The sequence below is a fragment of the Malaclemys terrapin genome, chromosome 6, assembly GCF_027887155.1.
Source record: "Malaclemys terrapin pileata isolate rMalTer1 chromosome 6, rMalTer1.hap1, whole genome shotgun sequence".
NCBI classification, from domain to species: Eukaryota; Metazoa; Chordata; order Testudines; family Emydidae; genus Malaclemys; species Malaclemys terrapin.
The window spans coordinates 33231473-33255492 of NC_071510.1; positions in this window are offsets into that span (position 1 = coordinate 33231473).

Sequence of the window (24020 nt, forward strand, 5' to 3'; positions counted from 1 at the left end):
CAGGCCTCTATGAGTCAATTCTTTGTAACAGTTGCCAATATTTTTATACCTGAGAGAGCTGCTTCATTCTTTATTATTGCTCAAAATCAATACTCCCATTGCCCTCACAAAATGCTATACAAGCATTATTGGCATTTCACTTGGCAGTGAAGGGTATCAACATCAATCTCGCCAACTGCACACTTCACTAACCCTATTCCACTTCTCTACTGTGTATTTGTATTCCATCTGTGATGCTCTCTTCTGCTTGATTTGAATGGGAATCCTTAGCAGAGCTTCGACACCTTCTAAGATTAGAAAATGGAAAGGCATCATTTAGCCATTGATTAAAACACTTGTGTGTGTGTTTTGCAGGTTTTGAAGCCTAATGAAATGTCATCTTTTAAAAAAAACACTGCTACTAAAAATCCATGTATTATTTAAAATAATAATAATAATTAATACTCTCCTGAACCAAACTTCGGCTTCTATTCCAACAAATTGCCATGAGATCTAAGGTGATTTTCAAGGTTTATGAAGTCCTTTTAAATTAACCAGTCTTAATTTACAAACAATCCCACATGCAGAAGAGCAGCGATATATTGCCAAACAAACCAAACATATTGTACACCAGTGTAAAGAAAGACTCTTTTGAATAGCAGCCGCATGTTACTCTAATTGTGTACAGCTGCACCCGTTTGATATGCTAGCTCAGTCACAAAGATTTGCATTCAACATGTAAATTCAGCTTTAAATGTGCAATTTCTAGACATACTTTAAAATGGGAATTGTTCAAGGCATCCTGTCTCCTGCAGAGCTGTGTATCACTATATAATACAGTAGCAGGCACAGATACACGTCAGAACCAAGGCATGCTAGAGTACTGTTAATAAAATAATAATCTCTTTCATGTAGCTGCATAAAAAACAAACAAACAAAACAACCAACAATCTGCTCTTCTTCCGCTTCCTAGTTAGTCCTTAGTATTGACTCCCTGCATATTTTCCCAAGTTGCACGATTATTGTTCAGTTCCCCTCAGGCTGGGATCTAATAAAGAAATATTGAGGTGAGTTATTTTTGCCCCAAAGTGCAGGAAGCTGTTTGAGCAAGGTAGATTTATGTCTATGCACTGAGATTGTAGCCATGTTTATAACATTCAGGAATTTCAGGATTGCATTCAATTTTGTGGGAGACAGAACTATTAATTCCTCCCCAGGAGAGAAATGTTTGAACCCTGCTGTGTCACTTGCAGCAATTTTCCAATACTGGTGTCTGAGCAGAAGAATTTCACTCTGCCTCTTCTTGTTTCACCTTGTCTCTCTGCCTCTGCCCCCCCCCCCAATACCTATCCTTGCCCCACACGAGTATATTTTGGGAATGTTTATGGAACGATTATCCTGAAAATGTATCATCTGGATGTTGAATAATAGTTTTCTTCCTGCATTTTAATAGATTTTGAACTTGTTTGTTTGGGTTTACCTTCCATTCAGAATACCATCCTTGGTGATAAGCAGACCTTCCTTAATAACATAAACTATGACAATGCTCAAGCAAAGCAATTTGCTAGTGTTTGTATGGAGAGGGAGTTGGATAAACAAAAGGCTGAAGGATACCGGCCCTGGGATTTTGCTTCCTTTTGTATTAATATATGCCATTTGGTGCAGTCTGGATCATTCCAAAGGCAAAATATTTGTTACTCAAAAATATGAACCAAGGATAAAAATGATCCTGGACAGGGATGATTTAGCAGGATGTAGGATGAAAGATGAACTCTGTCAGAAGCAGGGAAATCCTCCTTCAGTTAGAACGCTGTCCATTTAAACAACTCTAAACATTGCTATAGTTCAAGGAAACAATAGGGTGGGTGTAAACATCTGTCAATATAACTGAAGTATAAGGATAACAATGAAGGGGGGAATCAATAGATAAAATCTTTTGCATGCATCCCGTGGCTCAGATTTTCAACAGGCTCAAATAGCGGTACATTTTACATACTTGTTATCTGTTATATAATCGGTTACAGCTAGTACGTTTGTCAAGAGCATAATGATTAATATATATATAATTAGAAAATAAACAAACATTATATGTAATGGTATGACTGTTGCTACTAACCCTCCCCCATATTCTGTGTTAGCTACCACAGTGCCATGTAGATAAAGCCCCCCACAGTAGATTATTTTCCAGAGTAGCATGTTTATTCTATATCTTAAAATCCATTCTTTGTGTTTGTACATCTAGTGGTCACCAAGAAGGTTAAAGGTTGCAACACTTCTAACAAATCAATGCATACTATTTACACTCAAAATCCATTAAACCGGCGGGAAAAGATAGTATATTGCATTTTTTAAGTTGTTAAGCACTAATGAACCTGATGTACAAAGTGCTGAATCCCCTCAACTCCCCTCCTAGAGGCATAACATGAAATGATTTAGGAGACATAAACAAAAGGGTTTAGAGCCTCAATCTGCTCCCACAGAAGTCAATGGTATTTTGGTGATTTGATTCAGTGGAAGCAGGAGCAGACCTTTGATTAAAATACCCTAAGCTCTCATTCTGTATCCCAGATCTCCAAAATCTACAACTGTTCATTCACAGCATCCGAGGTCATGATCCTATGAGTTGTTCAGCACCTCAAAGGAAGTTGTGGACACTCAACACCTCACTAAATCAGGCTCTAGAACAGTAAGCATAGCAGTATTTTACATGTGTGTTGAAAATAATAAAGCCCTCTACTGATAATAACACTACTTTTCCTTGGAAATATTTACTAACAACATAAATGACCATAGGACCTGCTGCTCTTAGTGCTTTGCGCCTGGAACTCCCTTTGATGTCAATAGGAGTTCTGTGTACAGATATCTTATAGGACTGGGATCTTAATTTAACTTACCTTCAGTATTTAATATAATTATCCTCCTACTGTGTTTCAATAAACCAACATGCTTTAATTCTGTAAGGCACCAATCTGACATGGTCCAGCACTTCTGGTGGGGCAGGAATTAGCAAACAGTTACTGGGGACAAAATAAAAAAAATAGTAGCCTAAAGTTAATATTTGGGCTTCTAAAACAATGACCTGGTTTATGAAAGCTTTGAGCATCTGGCTGCTCTGATAGAAGCCAAGGGAAGCTGCTAAATACTGAGCATTTCTGAAACTGAGGCTACTTATTTACAAGCCTATTTAGGCTCCTTTTTTTTTTTTTTTTTAATTAATAGCCTGGGATGCTGGAAAGAAATACCTAAAAAGCGGAATTTTTATGCAAAATTGATAGGTTGACAAAAATACTGCTGCCATCTTTGAGGGTCACTGCTGAGTGAATCTAGAATGGGCTATTTTCTGCTACATTATGTTGTTGTAATACTCTTGGTTCCAGAAAATCTTGCTTTAGGAACTTGCCAAAGTGATTACATTGAGTAAACTTTAGTGATTGGTTCCATTTGCACTCTCTTGTTTTCCATTTGCACTCTCTTGTTTTCCTAGGCTATTGTTCAGACTCCGGGTGCTTTCAGAAGTTTTCATAGGCTACAGACAACATTCAGGGAGACCATTTATCCTAACATCAACTGCTTTATGAGATATTTCTTCCTACGACTCAAGAATATACATACACCAGGAGCAAAAAGGATGGTAACAAGCATTCCCTGGAGATGACAACAGTGGGCCCCCAGTACTTACCCCAGCAGCTGGGGTACAGCTACTGTGCTGGGTTATTAGGAGAGCTAGACCAGCTGCACATTTCTTCTGCTGCTCCACACACAGTCCTCTAGGCTGGAGTAATGGTTGGACTCCCAAAAGGAGTGGCGTTTGGAGCTAACACCCCATTGAAGCAAATGGGGTAGTTTGCACATCTCAGAGTTATTGTTGCTATCTGCAGACTCAGGTAGCTGTTTCTGCCTTGGCTACACCCAGGTCATGCTTTCAAGGTTTTCTTTGCAACTGTGTATGTTAGAAACATACTTTAAAAATATTGTTTTGATGAAAGCAGAGATTCTGATGTAATCACATGACTCCCAGAGCTGGGACCCTACATATGGGCCATTAGTGCCTGTGCCTTAATCAAACCCTGAAAGGGAACTGAGCACTGACCAGAGAGACCTTCAGAATGAGCTCCCACATCAAGGATGGTGGATCCTCTGAGCCTGGTGCTCTGTTATCCTGAATTTAGAAGACCCTTTCCAACTTGAGGCCTGGATCCTGGTGTTCCTAGGTTCCTGCATTTATCCACCACTGCCTTGGTACACAGTGACTTATGGATCGGTTTGATATGTTGTAAAAGACTTTGGAATTCTTCAGGATGAAAGTCACCATTTAAGAAGCTGCTGCTGTTTTATTTTATTACTGATCTGTGGAACTTTTATTATTGTGAAATGCATCTAACAATTGAATGCAGTGGACCAGCCATAAGCAGGGGCAACTTCCACTCAAGTCATTAGGACTTCTGCCCATGTATACTAGAACTGAATTTGACCTGGGATGCTTAAATAAGAACACTGTCATCCAAGTTGATGCTGTTATTCCATGATTAGGCTGGGTCATTCCAATAATTAATAGCTTGGTATATGAAACAATTTGTTGGCTCATTTCATTGTCCTTGCCTCTGACTGGGGTGTCTGATTAGATGCAAATACACCTCTACCTCGATATAATGCTGTCCTCGGGAACCAGAAAATCTTACGTGTTATAGGTGAAACCGCGGTATATCGAACTTGCTTAGATCTACCGGAGTGCGCAGCCCTGCCATCCTGGAGCACTGCTTTACTGCATTATATCCGAATTCATGTCATATCAGGTCATGTTATATCAGGGTAGAGGTGTAATTTTTCCCCAAGGGAAGCACTCTCTGATTTGTGACCTGTTTAGCATTAAATCACTACATCTTTCTGAGTAATAAAACTTTAATTTCTGAGTGAAAGCTCTGCAGACAAATGTTGAAACTGTGGTGTCCACACTTTATTTTATTCAAGCATGTCACCCAGCTGCACCACTGCCAGTACTTTTTGTTCATTTCATCTTGCTGAGCCTGATTGCTTCCTTGATCCTTTACATCTCACACCACTGCACCAAATTCTTCTCAGGTCTGCAGTTGCTCACTTGCATCATTGCACAGTCCTTGTATAATTCTAATCTCAAAGACCCAGAAAAAAACTACTACTCTGGAGACAGAGACACTACAACAGATGGGAGGGGGTAGGATGTAAGGGGAATCATGGAGTCAACAACTAAACCCTCAATATGTGGCAGTGGTCAAAGAAGGCAACACACAGTATGGTTGTATAATAGGATGGAAAATAACATAGAGGTGCCACGGGGTGTTATGCCTTGATGGGATGCCAGCTCAATGGTTAGCTCTAAAGTTTTATACCTAGAATATTTTAAGCATTTAAAGTACTTTTTTTTTCCCTGGACAAAAGAATGCACCTTTCTCTGCCCGTCTGTCTCTCCCTCAACCAGTGCCGGCTCCAGACACCAGCACAGGAAGCAGGTGCTAGGGGTGGCCAATGGAAAGGGGCGGCACGTCCAGGTCTTCGGCGGCAATTCGGCGGTGGGTCCGTCAGTCCCTCTCGGAGGGAAGGACCTGCCACCGAATTGCTGCCGAAGAATGAAGCGGCGCAGTAGAGCTGCCGCCAAAGTGCCACCAATTGCCTTTATTATTTTATTACTTTTTTTGCTTCGCTGCTTGGGGTGGCAAAAAAGCTGGAGCCAGCCCTGCCCTCAACCCTCTGAACCCTTCCTCTATGTCTTCCCTGGTTCATTTCACCTTCCATGGCCTCTGCATGCCCCTGACCTTGCCTCCCCTGTTTCTATGATTCCCTTCTCCATATCTACTTCTTTCACCTCCATTTCCTTGCCACTTTCCTTGCCCTCAGGGCTGCCCGGGAGGGGAGGGGCAGGCCCCGGGCCCTGCAGGGGCCCCCACGAGAATATAGTATTCTATGGTATTGCAACTTTTTTTATGGAAGGGGCCCCCGAAATTGCTTTGTCCCAGGCCCCCTGAATCCTCTGGGCGGCCCTGCTTGCCCTCCCAAATCTGTACTCTCTCTTTTTTGTATGTGCGCGCCTTCCCAGCCTGTGTCTGTCCCCCGTAACCCCAGCAACTTCCACACCACCTATGTCTCCAGCCTAAAGACCTGCTTACCTGCAGCCCGCATTTCATGCCAGGCCTCCATCTATCTCCTTAGCCCATGTCCCCAGTTCACATTCTTGCTGGCTTCTGCTCCCGCACTATCCCTCCCAGCCTGCTCCACCCTCTTCCTGCCCTCTCACCACATATCACCTCTAGCACAGCACAGCAGCTGCTGCAGCAAAATCTTGACTCAGCAACCAGCCAGTTTGATATTGATAAACAATTATATTTTAATCACTGCTCTATGTACATGAAGAAAAACAGCTTCTCCTAGCTTTAAAAATTCCCCAACAGTCCTCTGCAAAAGCACTAATAGGCACTTCCGCTTAGTATGGTCAACAGAACAAACGTAGAGTATATAAGCTAAAACATTCTGCATACATGATGAGTTTTATATATTAAAGCTGTTACATTTTTGAAATACCATAACTTTAAAACTCCTTTTCTGATTTCTCCAAGACTTTTCCCAAAAGTGATATGATATGTGAAGTTTATGCGAAAAGTTTATTGCTTTCTGTTTTTGGGAAACTTAGGGGGATTTTGATGGACAGTTTTCTCCTTCCTTGTTAATTCAGTCAACCCAGGATACTTCTGGAGGATGTATCTTTCTCTAACTTCCTCCAACCCCACATCAGTCCTAAAATATCACCCTTCTCTTCAGTCACAGCCCTCTAAAATCACCTTTATTTCCCTCTCCCACACCAAAACAACCTAATTTCTTTTATAAGCTCTTCACTTTGTGAGCATGAGTATTGCTGATGATGTAAATAAGATCCAGCTCAAAAAGAGATGCTGTAGATTGCAAGCAGAGATTATCTTTGAGCTTTCAGAAACCAAACAAAAATGCAGCAGGGTAAATTAGGCTTATTTTTCATTTTTGGATTCTTGGGGGAAAAAATTAAATGTATCAGTTCGGCTTCATCTGCAAAACATTTTAGAGAGCTCAGTGACCTCCAATCACAGCTATACTTCCCAGGTACAATGGAGTTGTTGATGAACAGCGGGGAGGCTTGTGAGAGCAGGAGACAGACATTTCAGAAAAAAGCAACAGAGGGCAAGTCAAAAGATGCATCTGAAGAAGTGAGGTTCTTACCCACGAAAGCTTATGCTCCCAATACTTCTGTTAGTCTCAAAGGTGCCACAGGACCCTCTGTTGCTTTTTACAGATTCAGACTAACATGGCTACCCCTCTGATACTAGACATTTCAGAGGAGCTTGACCCAGGGACAGCTCTGTTTTTTGCCACCCCACGCATGGTAGTCAGGCGGTCTTCGGCGGCATGCCTGCGAGCAGTTCGCTGGTCATGTGGATTCGGCGGCGTTTCTGCGTACCCGCCACCGAATTACCGCTGAAGCCACAGGACCGGTGGACCTCCCGCAGGTATGCCGCCGAAGGCTGCCTAACTGCCGCCCTCACGGTGTCCGGCACGCCGCCCCCGGCGGCTTGCCACCCCAGGCACGCACTTGCTGCATTGGTGCCTGGAGCCGCCCCTGGCTTGACCTAGGCTATGGTACTCACTGCCACAAGAAATAAGACTATCCATGGACTGCACTATTTTCCAGCTTAGGTTTCCAACCAACACATTCTTTATATGCACATTTAGACATGTAACCTCTCACTCCCCATACCAATCAAGCTATTTCTCCTATTAACTGGTAAACAAGAAAAAGAACAAAAAAGATTGAATTAGTGATTATTTTTACATGCTTGCATTTTCTATCCCATCTATCTATCTATCTATCTATCTATGTATCTATCTATCATGTGTATGTGTTAGATCCTGATATATTATGATGATGGAGGTCATATAAGCCACCTAAAGAGAGAGCAAGCAACTCGCTTTAAACAATAGGGCCAAATTATGCCTCCATTTAAACCTATTTAATTCCACTGATGTAAGAAGTTACATATGTGTTTATTGGGTGAGGACAGAGTTTAGCCCATCATTTTTATTTGCAAGAATATAGACAGTGGATTTATTGTTTTAGCTACTAATCAAATTGTTCCATTTGTAGCAAATTCTAGCCAAAGAACAGAAAATTTCAACAAAATAGAAAGGGCAACAATAAAGAGTGATTTAAAAAAAGATCCCTTCATAATGCACTGAGGTGTGTGGGGATCCAGTATGGTGTGTGTTATAGTGGTTAATACTGAATCCCTGTTTCACATACATGAGTTAATGAGAGAGAGGTCTCGCCTTGTAATCAAGCTGTCTTGTGTTTGGATTTCTTAGGCAATGATCCTTCTTTCAGACATACAAAAAAGAAAGTCTAATGCAAACATGCAAGAGTAGGAGGTAACAGTTTACTTTTGTTCTAGCTTTTCATCGGCAGTGCTATAACAACCACTAATTTCATATTTGTAGAATGAAGTGTATTGATTCAAGAGTGAGATTCTTTCTGCTTGCATGCTATAATACGAGTCCCACTCATGTCGTCGTAGCTTAACATGAAATGAAATAGGAGGAAGGGGAGGGAAAAGGAGAGATGAGACACATGGTGACATAATTTGCAACTAGCTCAGCACTCATCTTGAAATGATTTGGTGCTCAGGCTATTCAATAAGCATGAGAAGGATAATAATCAGCCTTTGTTTTTAGATTCCTTTGAGCTTTATTGTAGAATAATTTAATTAAAATACATTTTATTGCCATTTTACTGTCTCTGTCTGTTCTCCTTACTGCTGTAATTTCCTGAAAAGGAGATGCATGACATCCTGTGGGCATCCGTGGTAGCTTCTCAGTCATCAATACATGTTCTCTGCTATTATTTTCATTTTGGGGAAAGGACAATTTTTTTCCTTCACAAAAATGAGTGGTTTGATTATCTGATGCAGAAGTAGGGAAATTAAACCTTTCTTTCTTTACTGGACATACTGGGGTCATAGTGCAGACCTGGAGGGGCTAATGATGGAAAATCTCATACATACAAGTTTTGTTGAACTATTTGTCTAGAGAGGAGGGTTGGTCCCATGACTGGGACTCAGGAGACCTGGATTCAATTCCCAGTGCTGCCACAGGCTTGCTGTGTGATTTTGGGAAGTTGCTTGTTCCAGCAGTGCTCCATTTATGAAATGAATATAACCCTTTTCCCCACCGTTTCTTTGTCTTGTCCATTTAGCTCTTTCAGGTAGGGACAGTCTCTTACTCTATGTATACACAGTGCCTAGGACAGTTGGGCTCAGTTGACGCTTTTATACATTACTGTAATATAATACTCTTTCTATCCAGTTACTTATAAGGGCTTTGTCAGCCTAGTATGTGAGCTACCCTCTCTGTATTTCTGATGATTGTGACCTTTTTCACTTTCTTGATGAATATAGAAGCTCCTCAGTGCAAAGTTGTCACAGGGGTGAAAACTGCACTTTATGCCAGGCTCCAGCTTGCAAACCAAGCTAGCCAAAAAGTGGTTTTGTTTGGTCTTTTCACAAAACTGATGGGAAAGCCAGTACCCGCCAATTTCGCTTTACGTGGGAAGCTTCCTGCTCAGCTTGCATCTGATGCTAAGCTGCTAAATTCTTTGCAATGGGCTGTGTTTCACAGAAAGTAATGTTCACAGTGTGGCAGCTCCTACTGAGATGCCAAGTAAAAGGAGCTGAAAAGCATGTTTGACTAACTCACGCCGGACAGAACTTAGGTGTATAATGAAAGTTGGAATGAGTCTCTCCCTGATGAATGGGGGTCTTCTTCAATGGAAATCAATATATTATTTATTAAGAAAATATCTATCAAGTTGTCTTATTTAATTTGCATGAGAGCACACTCTGCCAGCAGAATGTATGGTATTTGCATTATTCAGTTATCGCCACGATTTTCAATGATGCAGAATAATAAATAAATAAAAGCACATGGTCCATAAATGCATCTGAAATGGACTAATTTAAACATGCCAGCTTGAGAAAGTTTTCAAAATTATGTCTCCCACCCGTAAATCATGTGACTTCTTAAATATGCAAATCAGGCTGTCAAAAAGCCTGGTCAGTGGTCCCCTGCCAGCTGATGATAGAACAACTAGCTTTTGTCTTTTTCAGGGAGCACAGAATTCATTGTTTTCTTTCAGATTTCTTTGAAGGGCTTTGAGAAGCTCTGGAGGATGAGTGCCATTAGTAGGTATTCCATCACTAGCCTTTTGGCACTAAGAAGTTTACTTTTTTTTATGATGTGAAATATATGCAAAATTTGTGGGACTATTGGTGCCACCGTATCTTAAAATGACACCGTTAATGCATTGCTGGGATGGTTAGTGGCCTTAGTGATATTTATATTTTATTTTTAAAGTTTAATTGCTTTTAGTTTGTTTGGCTTTGCAAAATATATTCTATACAACTCGTGCCTGATTATTCGAGGTGCTGAGCACCAAGAGAACCCCACTGGTTCCATTTGGATGAGTTGTGCTCAGCACTTTTAAAAATCAGATCTATAACTTTTATGATGAGTATTATGGTGCATTAGAACACAAAAATGAACATTATACATTTTGATGTGTAGCGTCACAAGATCATGAAGGAGAAGAGCCACTTGAGGCGAAAATGTGCCTGTGGCAGTGACCCTCCTTTCCTTAGTTTGTCTTCTCTATGATTACTTTCTTTAAACTGTCTGTTCTGATGGCAGCATTTGCACATATTTGGTGCCCTCATTTGGATATGGAGGATATTAAGTACCTGCTAGCAGCTTGCCAGTGTTAAGGTCATTAGGATCCCATCACCATAGGATACTGGCCATAATCCCACTGAACGAATGTCGATCAGACTGGTGATAAGTTTGTAATAAACACTGACCTTTTGACATGTAGAAATAAAACATCTATTGTGTGTTTGGAATCCAGGTTAATGATTACTCTATTGTCCGCACCTCCTCTTTTTCCCTTGGTGGCAAAATTATTGTTGTTGTGCAGGAATCTGAGGCCTACTGTGCCACTGGCATAGTAGCTGAAATATTCTGCTCTTGTAATGAGGCTACAGGTCAAATCTGGTATCCTTAAATACGGATCCCATTTTCTTACACACAGCAGTTAATGCTCTTTGAAAATAAGCTACAGATGCAAGATCCATTCTATTTGAAGGTTTTAAAATGTCTCGTCTTTTTGTCTGATAAAAAGACTTTTAAAGTATTTCCTCTGTAAAGCTAAGACTTGTAGAACAACTGTTGCTCAAGAGCACTCCTGCAAAAGCTGCTTATGCACCTCTGATAATGATCAGCATTTTGGAAATCAAATTACAGGGAAGTTCTGGTTTGCCAGGAGTTGATGGGGAGAAAACACGCACATTGCCCACAGACATTACAAGCAGGGATATTTCTAGTGCCTGAAAAGATCCAGGCTTAAGCCTGAGGCTAAGAACATTAACAGGCAGAGAATCTGCTGCCACCTGCTTCAAATCATTTCTGCCCGGAGCATGAAGAAATAGTTTTATGGGCAGACATTGCAACATAAATAGAATGAAACATAAAACGAAGTTCTGACCACTTCTTATTGTTAAAGAATATGCCCCCTTTTGTAAGAAGGGGATGTTAACCCTTGTGTTCTGGCCAAAATCTGATTTGTGCAATCACTATTCATTATAAATAACATTGGTCAACATTATAAATAACAATTTTCACCTCATTTTAGTTAGTGAATTGTTAATATATTGATCCTGATTTCCTTTTGATATGTTTAGTATTTGTAACAATAGTCTGAATAGTTCAGCTGACTATGGGTTGGTCACAAATTTTTCTTTTTGACTATTTGCTATTCACATAGTGTTGTTGGTTACCTAAGTCACATGATATTGGTTCTGCTCCTTGACTAGGTTACTGAAAGTTTTAAAGCAGGATAATAATGAATAATGCTTTTGCACTAGATATGTTCAGATGAATAATCACTCATGCCACAATTTGTGGCACCTTGGAGATCTGCAAATATTTTCACCAATATGTGTCAATTATCTGAATACTCAAACTTAATGACTATTCTGGCCCTACAAAATATAGTGAACTGAACCAGGTGCTTTTGCGTGTGTGAAGATATTCAAGAATATTTTTTCCTATTGTACCAGCTTCTTAAATCACATTCTGAATATTTTGTGATTCTAGGACAGAGCTTCAGATATGTGAATCCATTTTACCCACTGGTTTTGGTGATAGATGTGTCATGTTGGTTGTTTTTTTTTTTTTTAATGGAGGGATATCTAGGAGAAATTCTTTCCTGCATCTTTTCTGTTGAATTTGTCTATTTCAGACAGACACTGCTGGTTTGCATCATTGCTACAAAGGTTGCTTAAAGGTAGGGTGACCAGATGTCCCGATAAAATTTTATCCCGATATCCGCCAGCAGCACTGAGCTTTTTTTTGCTCAGCTGGCAGGCACCCCGCCCCCCCCACGTGTCCTGATATTTTCTTCCCCTCATCTGGTCACCCTACTTAAAGGCCTAACTAAAAGCCCAGTGAAGCCCATGGGATTCTTTCCAGTGACTTCAGTGGACTTTGGATCTGGTCCTAAGTGTAGAGTAATCTACAGGTCTGTCTCATCTTATGCGGGGGTTCCGTTCCACGGTTAGCGTGTAAAGTGAAAACCGCATATAGCCAAAATCCCATTGAGTTCAATGGCGGGCGAAATCGTCCGCACTACAGGTATAGTATTAAAATTGTTGTGTTTCTCTTTTTTTGTTTTTGTTTTTTGTTTTTGCCGACCGCGTAAAGTTGAAATCGCACATGTTAAATGTACGTAAGATGCGACAGACCTGTATTGCTCTGTGCTACTGCATATGTGGCTTGTTGCAGAGTTTGTTGGTCCAGCATGATTTTGTTCTCTTGATTGGCTGTTGCCTTTTTTTGTGCCTTCTTTTAACTGTTGGTCTTGCAGCCTTGTGGGGGTGGGCTTTCAAAAGTGCTTACAGAGTTTAGTCATCCAACTCCCATTAACTTTAATGACTAACTACTTTAGGCACTTCTGAAAATTCCATCCTTAGGATATGTCTACACTGCGATTAGAAACCTGTGGCTGGCTCATGCCAGCTGACTCAGGCTCGCAGGGCTCTGGCTAAGATGGTGTAGACTTTCAGGGTTGGGCTGCAGTCTCAGCTCTGGGACCCTTTCATCTTGCAGCATCCCAGAGCCTGGGTTCCAGCCCAGCCCAAATGTCTACACCACAACTAAACAGCCCCTTTGCCTGAGCCCGAGTCAGCTGCCACGGGCCAGTCACAGGTTTTTAATTGCAGTGTAGATGTACCCTCAGTGTTTTGTTGCTGCTGTTTCTTGGTTGTATTGAGTGTTGCTGCTTGATTCCTCTCTCTGCTCTTTCTCTCTCCTGCATTTTGTGCATGTGTGCTGCAGCAAGAGGGGAGGAGCAAGTTTATCCTTCCCTTAGGAATCCTCTTGAACTTTCATTCTCTCACTGGTTTTATTTCTCCTGTTTTTTCCTTTACTTTATTTGTTTGTCTCTCCCCCACCCCTGCTTGTAGATGTTATGGTTAATTTTAATATTCCTGCTATGCCCTTTTCAGCACTAGATGGAACTCTTTTGAATTTATGGTTTATCTGACAGTGTATTAATGCCAAGGCCTGCATTATCACAGTTGCCTTCTTCAGCACAGACCCTACTGATCTTGGTGCCACCAATAATGAGGGCCTTGGTGCAATACCATTTGGTGGTACAGTAGAACAACATTGGGTTGGAGGGTAAGCCAGTACGTGCAGAAGGGGTGCTCTCCTTAAGCAGAGAATGTTTTTTCATTTCGGACAGTAGTTGTAGCTGTTATGTGAAGAAAAAATGAGAATTCTGTTGCATTTTCTTATCTTCTGTGTCATGAGGCCCCATGGTAGCTGAAATTGCCCAGTGGTTTCCTGGCTGGATTTTTGTTTTAAACATTGTTGGGGTTCATGGCTCTGCTTATTTTTCCTGGTTGTAGGACCTGTAGCCTGGTGAAAAAAATCCTCAGCTACACCAGGTTATCTCTTTAGTATTGCATGGAAGATGGAGAGAGGTGTTGAAGCAAAGATCACACCTTCTTCACCCACTTATCTAGAACAGGACGTCAAAGTACAGCATTTATATTCAGAGGAGACTACTGGTGCTATACCTACTAGTCTTAGCTTTTGAGGATTCCTGGATAGTAACTAGGTCATATCCAGATGACTTAACCAGGTTAATCAGGACAAAGAAAGCAGAGCCACTTTCCTTGTCATCTTCATTGTCCACCTGAGGAAGCATCTGTCCCATCAGTGACTAAGTAATGGCCTCCATTCTCCTGACCCCACTCATGCAGCACCTCATAGCCCATCAATGGGTGAGGCAGGAGCATCTCTGTCAACAAGCATTGACACCGGTTGCACCAAGGCCCTCATTATTGGTGGCACTACGATCCTGGCATCAAGATCAGTGGGCTCTGTGCTGAAGATAACTGCCACAGTGCAGGCATTGACATCAGTGCAGAATGCCCCTATGTATATAAAATCTGCTCGATTTTACAGCATTCTCAGATGTGCTAAGTGTTTTATACAAGTAGTAAAGGATAAATGCCTTCCCTGAAGTGCTCATAGTCTGGAATATAGACATGACAGCAAGTGATGGTAATAGGCAAAGAGAGTTGATTCCTCAGTTCAGTCACACGCACATCTGGAGTGTGTTTTTTGTTTTTTTGTTTTTGTTTATTTTAAAGCCCGAACTCCTTTCTTGTAGGTAACATGTTGAAGGTGAGTTGTTAGGAGGAATTAACTCAGGAAAAGACGTGTAAGCTGGGTAAAGAGGGGTTGGAAAGGATAGTGCACCATCTGTAAGCCCTTAGACTGGACCTTAAAATCTTTTTTTAGTACCACTTATTTTTTCAAACCAGATGCCACCGATAGGGGTATGTGAGAGTTTCTGAAGACATGAGGCAAAGTAGCAGGTATAAGTGATACCCAGAGCAACAGGTCATGACTGTAACCTGGTTTGTTGACACAATGGACTTAGAAATAGGGTCAACCAAAGGAGAGGCAAAGATGAAATCCTGAACCAAGAGAGCAATTCATTATAGCTATCTGTTTCTGGCTAAATGTGGGGGAGAAAGAATGACAGTCTCTGCCAACCTCTTGCACCATCTTTACCATTAAAACTGGAGGAAGGAAAAAGGCTGCAGAGCACATGTGTTTATTTAAATCCTCCTGTGGTCCAGAGCACTGAAGAAAGAAAAAAATGTTTAACATAGTTTCTGCTAGGCCAGTGCTAATTGTTCCCAAGGCAGGAGAATAAACCCTTTTTCATGTTCCTGTCACGCACTTTATCCAGGTAAACTGTATCCACAGGTGCTGAGGCAATTTTCACTGCAGGGTTCTCCTGTGCAGAGACTGCACAATTAGTGTAAACTGGGGATTATACTGTCATGTGAACAGATGGACATTAGGCATTGCCCAAGTCAGCCTAATATTATATTTATAAGCTGCTGCTGTAGTGATCCAGGATGAATACACTAAAATCTCCCAACAAGTTAGCTAGAGGAGCTGGAACTTTACCTTAAATGCATGTGGCTCCGAGTCAGTGGAATTCTGGTTAAAGTCTCACCATTCATTCCATACTGTCCTAATAACTTGCTTGTGTGCTGACACTAATCATCATCATCTCTAAGTAGTATTGATCTTTTAATGTCTGCCAGTCAACTTCATACAACATATACTGTCACCACAAAGCCTTCTGTTAGGAAGCTTTATCTGAAAATAAGGCTATTAGCAGCTGGTTTTAAATTCTGTCAAAGTCTAGTTCCCACTTCCTAATGCAGAGTCTTCTATATAATGCCTGATTATCACTCTCAAGTCCCAGGAACATGAATATATCCCCAGGGGAAAGGGAGAGAAAAACGTTGTATAATCAACCTACAATTTTTTTTTCTTTTTTCTTTTTCTCTCTCTGATTTTTGTTTTGCAGTTATTTCCTTCAGTACCTTGATGGCAAAAAGGTATTGCCTAATGGAGGCTGCAAGAAAATTATCTAGACAAAATTGTTGCCATTCTTTATAAAGGGGACAGGAAAGATGGAAGCTCTTTTTTTCAGAACTAGGGCTTTGGAAGAGAATGTCAGATCCCTGGAGAAATATCATTTCCCCCTAATTCATGTATTTTATTTGTAGCTCCTAAATCTGAATATGTTTTTCTTCAGACTAGAGATTTATAAGTGAATTATCCCCTTGCTGAAAACCACACACCATATGCATATTTTGCTGTGATACCTAGTTACCATTTGATATCTTTTTGGATAACCAGGGTCTAATTCTCCTCTGATTTGTACCAATTTTATGTTGCTGCAATTCCATTGACTTCAACTAAGTTATTCTTGATTTACACTGGAAGTAAAAGTGAGATTAAAATTATGCCCCAATTTTTCAACCAATACACAGTCTTCTAGAAAGTTAGAGAGTGTCAAATTATTTATTCAGTTCAGCCAAGCTAGATTCCCAACTAAGCGAGTTAACACTTAACTTTCAAGTCTGGTAGCTAACTTTGGAAAATTGCAATATTCCAATGAATTTGCTTGTTAGAAAATACATGACAAGAGGAAATATTACAAACAATCATTGTAGTTATTGTAGCAATGAAAGCACAAACAGATTCATTGCTGCTATCTGACATTTTCCTCTCTTTGTTCAAAAGTGCCTATTATCTATTTGGCAGTGTCTACATTCATTGGAATCTACTTGATTTGCTTGTAGTTTGGCTCCAGTTACAATGATTGAGATTTGTCAAAGCCAGCAAGGGTATTTATATACACAATTCCCATTGAAATTAATGAGTTATGTGGCTAAATCTCCAGCTCGGCTTTGAAAATCATAACCATGATTTTTAATGGATTAAACTTTATACTTACACAGCATACACCATTTCATATTTCATGCTGAGTCCTTACCTACAGGACACTCCAACTACGATTGCTTTCCAGAAATTCCACCAAGTTTTCTAGAGTCCACTTGTAACTGGAATTTGCATTCCCGTTGTGATCAGTATAGGGTGACCATATGTCCTGTTTTGGCCAGGACAGTCCCCTTTTTAAACCCTTTCCTGGATGTCCCAATTTCTTTCTTTCTTTCTTTGGCAAAATGGAGCATTTGTCCCATTTGCTCTTGCCAACTGATCATCACATTGCCCAAAAATGGGGCGCATGGAGGAAAGAGTTGCGGGGCGAGTGACAATGCCAGACACCGGGCCTTAGGCTGTCAGCTCCAGCCCTGGGCGGCAGGCCTCAAGTCATCCCTGTGTCGGGGGGAGGGGCTCAGGTAAGCCCCGCACCGGAGATAGGGGGGCTTGGGCTTCAGTCCCAGCCCTGGGTGTTGGGAGAAAGGGGCCTTGGCTGAGCCCTCCTGGCATGTGTGGGGGCCTCAGACTGCCAGCCCCGAGTAGTGGGCTCAGGTGAGCCCCATGCATGGGAGTTGGGGGGCGGGGAGGGGTTGGACCAGCCCCATGCTGTATCCCATTTTCCCTTTGGAAAATATGGTCACCCTAGATCAGTGTGACCAATGCTGGAAATCAAGGAAACATATCAAGCACTTTATGACCACTGGAGGTTTGGAGAGAAGCCAATCCCAAACCAAACTTGAGGCTCAGGCCTATACTGAGAATTCTTCTTTAATTTCTACTGAAAGCATTGACTAATCCTCAGCACCCTTGTGATGGGTTTGGTGCTGGGTAAATACTATCTTTATTTCATGAACGGGGACATTAAAGTACAGAAGTAACTTATCAAGGTCACAGAGTTTGTGTTAATATGGGTGTGACGGATTCCCCCCGGGGTGCCACCTGGAACTGGGGTACTGCTGAGCCCTCTGACCCACCAGCGTGGGCTCCCTCTCACACTGTGCTGCTCTGACAAGCTGCAGACATGCTCCTGGTCTTGCACTTCCACAAGTATACACATAGGTAAGGACACATACAGCTGCAGTTACATGCAGGCTCTCTGACTAGCCACTGCATGTGAACCAACATTAGAGAGGCTACAGCCAAAATACCCACCAGCTTCCTGGCCTAGGACCCCAGAGCAGTACTTTCCTGTCCTGGTCCAAACCCTAACCACTATGAATTTATTATCCAGTTCGCCTTCCCATCAACGTGAAGAGGAATATGTAACAGTCCCTGCCTCTTGAGCTAAGATTTCCAGGCACTTCACTCCAAGCTCACTGGTTTAGATTAAAATATAAAACAAGTTTATTAACTACAAAAAATAGATTTTAAGTGATCATAAGTGATAGCAAACAGATCAAAGCAGATTACCTAGTAAATAACCAAAACCGCATACTAAGCTGGTGGATGCTATTACTATCTTTCCCTTCCCAGCTGTTACATACTAGAAAGATCAAATTTTAATCACCCTAACTGATGATACAAACAGGCTGCAGATTCTTAAGGCACAAGCTACACTTGCTTTGCAGCTTGGAATCCCCAGGTCTTTCATACACAGGCTAGAAATCCCTTTGGCCTGGGTTCAGCACTTCCCCTAGTTCAGTCTTTGTTCCTCAGGTGTTCCCAGGAGTTTTCTCTTGTGGGGAGTGAAGAACCCCAGATGATGGCACTCCTTGCCTCATATAGCTTTAGCATAGGGCGGGAACCCTTTGTTTCAAAACTTAGTTCCCAGACCGGTTTGTGGAAAAATACTGACATCCAAAGATGGAGTCCAGAGACATGTGGTCTGGTCACATGTCCTTGTAGAGTTATAGCAGCCATTGCTTATAGGCTGGCCAAAATAACCACAGGAAGGTTAAGCTATTCCACAATCCATTGTCTTTTGCTGATGGACTTTTTCATTGTTCAGAGGGGTAGCCGTGTTAGTCTGAATCTGTAAAAAGCAACAGAGGGTCCTGTGGCACCTTCAAGACTAACAGAAGTATTGGGATGCTCCCAATATTTCTGTTAGTCTTAAAGGTGCCACAGGACCCTCTGTTGCTTTCTTAATTGTTGTACCTGAAAACCTGGCTGTGGGTATTTTCCAGAGTAAGCCCATTTGAATTACAGATCCCTAGTCAATATTCAGAACTTCAGATACAAAAATGATACATGCAAACAAATAGGATAATCATAGTCAGCAAATCATAATATTTCCAATGACACCTCACATGATCCGTCTTGTATAAAATACCTCATAATTATGCTATGAATTTATCATAATAATATCACTATGAAGACTATGGGGTGCAGTGTCACAATAGGATTAGAATTCAGGACTCCCTGCCTCCAATCATGTGCTCAGTTCATTAGGTAGTTTCCCCCTCTATCTTATCTCCAACTCTGTCCATCAAACATTTTAGCCATTCCCTAATTTTTGTGGGCTTGGCAGACAGAGTCGTTATGTTGGATCATAATGTTGTGTTGCAAAGCAAATGACAGTGAATCATGCTGCTGGCCTCTGGAATTTGGGGAAGAGCCTGAGTTTGAGAGGGGGAGGTACCAAAGTAAGAGCCGTATTCTGGCAAAAGAGATTCTGCATATGATTCCTTCTTAAATACTACGGTCACACCCATATCTGAACACAGAATTTGGTGCTTACAGGTCTGGGCAACTGCAAAAATGTTGACTGAGATCAGAACGGAGAACTCATGAGTTCTGCAGCTGTTTTGAGAGCGAAATCAACAGGAAAGCTAAAAGTGGGTGGATGCGCTCTCTCTCTCTCTTTCCCTTCCTAGCTGTTATGCCTATGTTTTATGAGAAGTACTCCATTCCAAACTTCTTCAGGATCCCCCACTCCTAATCTACAGAAATCTTTTTGTATTTTTGGTTTTACTGCAGGAATTGCTTTAAGCTAATGTACAGCATCTCCCACCCCCTGGCCATTTGTTTCTTTATCAGGTCTGAGAGTCGTTAACCTGATGAGATTATTACATGTCAACCTCAAAGGCCATTCCAAGTGCACTAGCATCAATATGAGAGCAGCCCAAAATATGGAGCTCTCTCACTAATTAAAAAACACACCAATTTCTTGCATCGAATTCCCTAATTACTCTCAGGCTTTCTTAGAGATCTCTTGGGGAATACCATGCTCTGTATGCATGTGTGTATGTAAGGGAAAGGTAGAGAGGCATAAGAGGCTCTGAGATGGAAATCTAATAAATGAAAAGGTCTAACATGATCTGAGATACCAGGCCCATTTGTAAGGCCTGGCAAGCTGACTTCATTACCGGCTGCCTCGGGTTATCAGGGGAGACAGTGACAGATCATTTTGTAGGGCCTGGAGGGAGCCAGATCTGTCTGCCTAGAAAAACAAATAAATCCAGGCCTGAGACTGAGGTTAAAAAAGATTTACAAGGCTCACTGATGCATGTGCCCCTCTCAGAGTGAATTTTGGCTGCTAGCCATGGGAAGCTACCCCAACTGTTTCACATATCCTGCAATCTGCAAGGCAAGTGAACTGCTTGCTTCTGATTGCGGGGAGTTTTCCTTTCTTTAGCAGTGTCTGGGGGGGAAAATGGACAACAAACCACACAGGCACAACAAAAAAGAAGGGGTGAGGGAGAGTGAGGAGTGTTTTACTGGAAGATCTTATAAAACAAAGCATAAATCTTTTGACGTCTGACCTTTTCACTCCCACGTTTCCAAGGGCAGGTTGAATAAAGCAAAACTCATCAGGCTGCTGAAAGAGTAATGTCCTTCATTTTGCATAAAAGAAAAAGGCAACCTGCTTTTCAAACCAAAGGCGGGTGAGGGGGGAGAAAGCCCACAGAGAATTGTTACTGTTTAATAACAAACCACTTGAAACCCACTTGATTTATTAGAAATTAAAATGTATCTCTTGCTCATCAAAAAGCTTTTTATTTAACCTTTAGCCTTTCCTGTCTTTCCTCAGAGGAGAGATTAGTTGCTGATACATTTAGAATTAGTGGAAAAGGTCAAAAGAAAGGTCTAATAATGGTCATCCTCCCTCATATAATTGAAGGTCTCTCTCCCTCCTCCCCCCACCCCCCAAGGTAATAAAACAGCCACTCAGACAGCAAAATTGCAATGCTTAAGATGCTTTAGGGGTTACTTAGAGTTTTATTTAACCCTTTGCTGCTGGGTTTTTTTCTTTGTGACCTTCAACCATTTTCTATAAACATTCTGTTATCCTCAATGTGAGGTTGTACTCAGCACCACAATTAGCAAGTGATAATAACTGGACTCACTTGACGTGTTCAGCAGTAATTCAGTGGTTGAAGCGCCTCATTACACCTATAAAAATGACCCATAGTTTCCGTAAACCCTGAGAAGTACATGCATTATACCATTTAACTAAGATGGTGACTCAACTTGAAACCCATACATCTCTATTTATTGCATACTGCTCCTTTCCAATTTTTGAGATATCACCTATTTTTTTTCCTTAGTGTTGCTGCAGCCTGTTTTGGATATACACACACAATACTCTCTTTCATGAGTCTTATCCTTTGTGCTTTCTTGTTTGGTGTATATTAGATTAAGGAGAACATTATTTTAGACCGAAAGGCTGTGTTTTGCTCTTAAATATTGACACACATGATTGAAGTGTTTTTTCTTTTTAGTGGATTAATGCTCATGTTTGGTTTTCAGGAACAACTGTCAGGGAGGGTTGGTAGGCATAAAGAGGAAGTTATAATATCACTATATGGAAAAAAATAGAGGTATAATCTCTGAGAAAGTTATTTCTGCAAAAGAACAACAGATCTTCAAACTCCTTTGGTGAATTATTAGTGATCATCTTGGTTTTCTTAGGAGGCTTTTTTTTTTTTTTTTTAACAAGGAAGTTTTAAAGAAACAAAAATAAACAAAAGATAGCTACAGATTCTATACTCCTTGAGGTAAGGAATGGCGTTTCATACTATGTTTTATAAAGCAACTATGTCTTTCTCACTGACTGGGGCTTCTAGGCAGGGCCGGCTCTAGGCACCAGCACTCCAAGCATGTGCTTGGGGTGGCACTTTCTAAGGGGCGGCACTCCGGCTCCTTTTTTTTTTTTTGCTTGGGGCACAAAAAGCCGGAAGCTGGCCCTGAGCGGAGGTGAGCTGCGGCGGTGGGGTGTGTGAGGAGGGCTGCAGGAAGTAACTGGGGGGGGGGGCAGAGGAACCACTCCCCCACCCAGCTCACCTCCGCTCCACAGCCGCCTGCTCCCCTGAGCATGCCTCCACTCCACTTCTCCTTCCTCCCTCCCTCCCAGGCTTGCCGCGTGAATCAGCTGTTTTGCGGCAAGCCTGGGAGGGAGGGGGAAGAAGCAAAGTGGCGGCGGCACACTCAGGGGAGCAGGTGGAGTGGAGGTGAGCTGCAGCAGTGAGGGGCGTGGGGAGGGCAGCAGGAAGTAACCCTGGGGTGGGGGCAGAGGAACCGCTCCCCCGCCCCAGCTCAGGCAAGCCTGGGAGGGAGGAGTAGGAGGGGAAATGCAGTGAGCCCGGGGGGAGGAGGCAGGGCCGGGAATTTCGGAAAGAGGTTGGAATGGAGCGGGGAAGGGGCGGAGTTGGGGCAGGGCCAGGGGGGGCGTGGGGAAATTCTTTTGCTTGGGGCGCCAAAAAACTTGGAGCTGGCCCTGCTTCTAAGCATTACCAAAATACCACTAATAATAATACAGCTGGTAGAGAACTGGATTGAAAGACTTGTAGAAAAGTCAGTTGGGTCTCTTTTTGAAAAGGGAGGTGGTCTGTTCTCCTTCTTCTCTTCCACTCCTCCTCCTTCCACTGCTCTAGGCTTTTTGCTCAGTTACGGAGCCTGTCTTATGACAGGAATGACACTTCCAAGGCACATAACTTTGGAAATAAAATGCAGAACCACATACAACAAAATCTCGAGTGTAAGGAGCAAACTCCATCAATTATGATCTTGATAATATCTAGGAATGGGTTGCTTTTTAAAAGCATGCTCTACAGATCAGAAATTGCTACACTTACCTTTACATGCTACTGCCCTAGAAGCAAATAGCGTGCATGTTAAGTCTATCAGACGCTTGAAAGAGCTGTGTAATTCCCATCTCCTTATTGCCACAGAAATTTTGGAATGTGCAAAAGTATTAGCTGTAAGAACATGGTACAGTGATGTGCTAGTGTTCTAACTAAAGGACTTGGAGCTAGGAACTCTGAAATGCAGGATGACATTTCAAATGATAATCTTTCATGTTGAAATTCCTCAATTTTGGGATTCTCTAACATTATCTCAATGTCACATTGCAGTCCCAACTAACCCTTAATGTACACCAATAATCTATTAGGGCCTGAGCCAAAGCACATTGAAGTCAATGAGAATATTTCCCCAACGGGCTTTTGGTCCGTCCATTAATGCCTACCTTGGAGTGGCTTATTGTTATATTTCCTAAAATGAGAGACCTCTTTAACAAATTCCTGTTCACAGAATTTATCTAATGAAAGGATAGAAATTTGGCACAGTGACTGAGATCATACAGCTTATTGTACTGTAAGGTAATTTGCATATCTTTAAGTATCTGGAAAAAGAATTCAAGTTTGGGTAGCTGAATTCCTCCCATCTTAATACCCCCGACGTTTCTTTTTCAAATGTGTTTGCTTAATTAAGCATACCTAAATATATTGTGCGATCACAAACTAAAACAATACTAATGCTTAGTTGAAATCCTTCAGTCTCCCACTTATGATATCATTTATTAAAAGTTAGGAGAAGCAAGAAATACCACCCTCCCTTAAAAGAACAAAAAGACACTTCTCCTCTCCTCCGTCAATGAGGTGATTTTAACTGCTTCAAAGACTACATGGCTTTCAGTGTTTCTTTACCTTCCATGGTATTATGTGAGCATGAACCCTGACCACACATAAGGTCCTGTTTCAGGGCGTGATAGCATTAAGAAGTCATCCTCGCCAACTATTACCACAAGGTTACCACAGATATTTCCTTTTATAAGTATATTGTGGTAATCTCAGATACCACTGTGAACTAAATGATGATTGTTTTAATGATAACTTACAGTTCTCCATTTACTATATCATTTATTTAATCTATATATTTTTAAAAGATAGCAT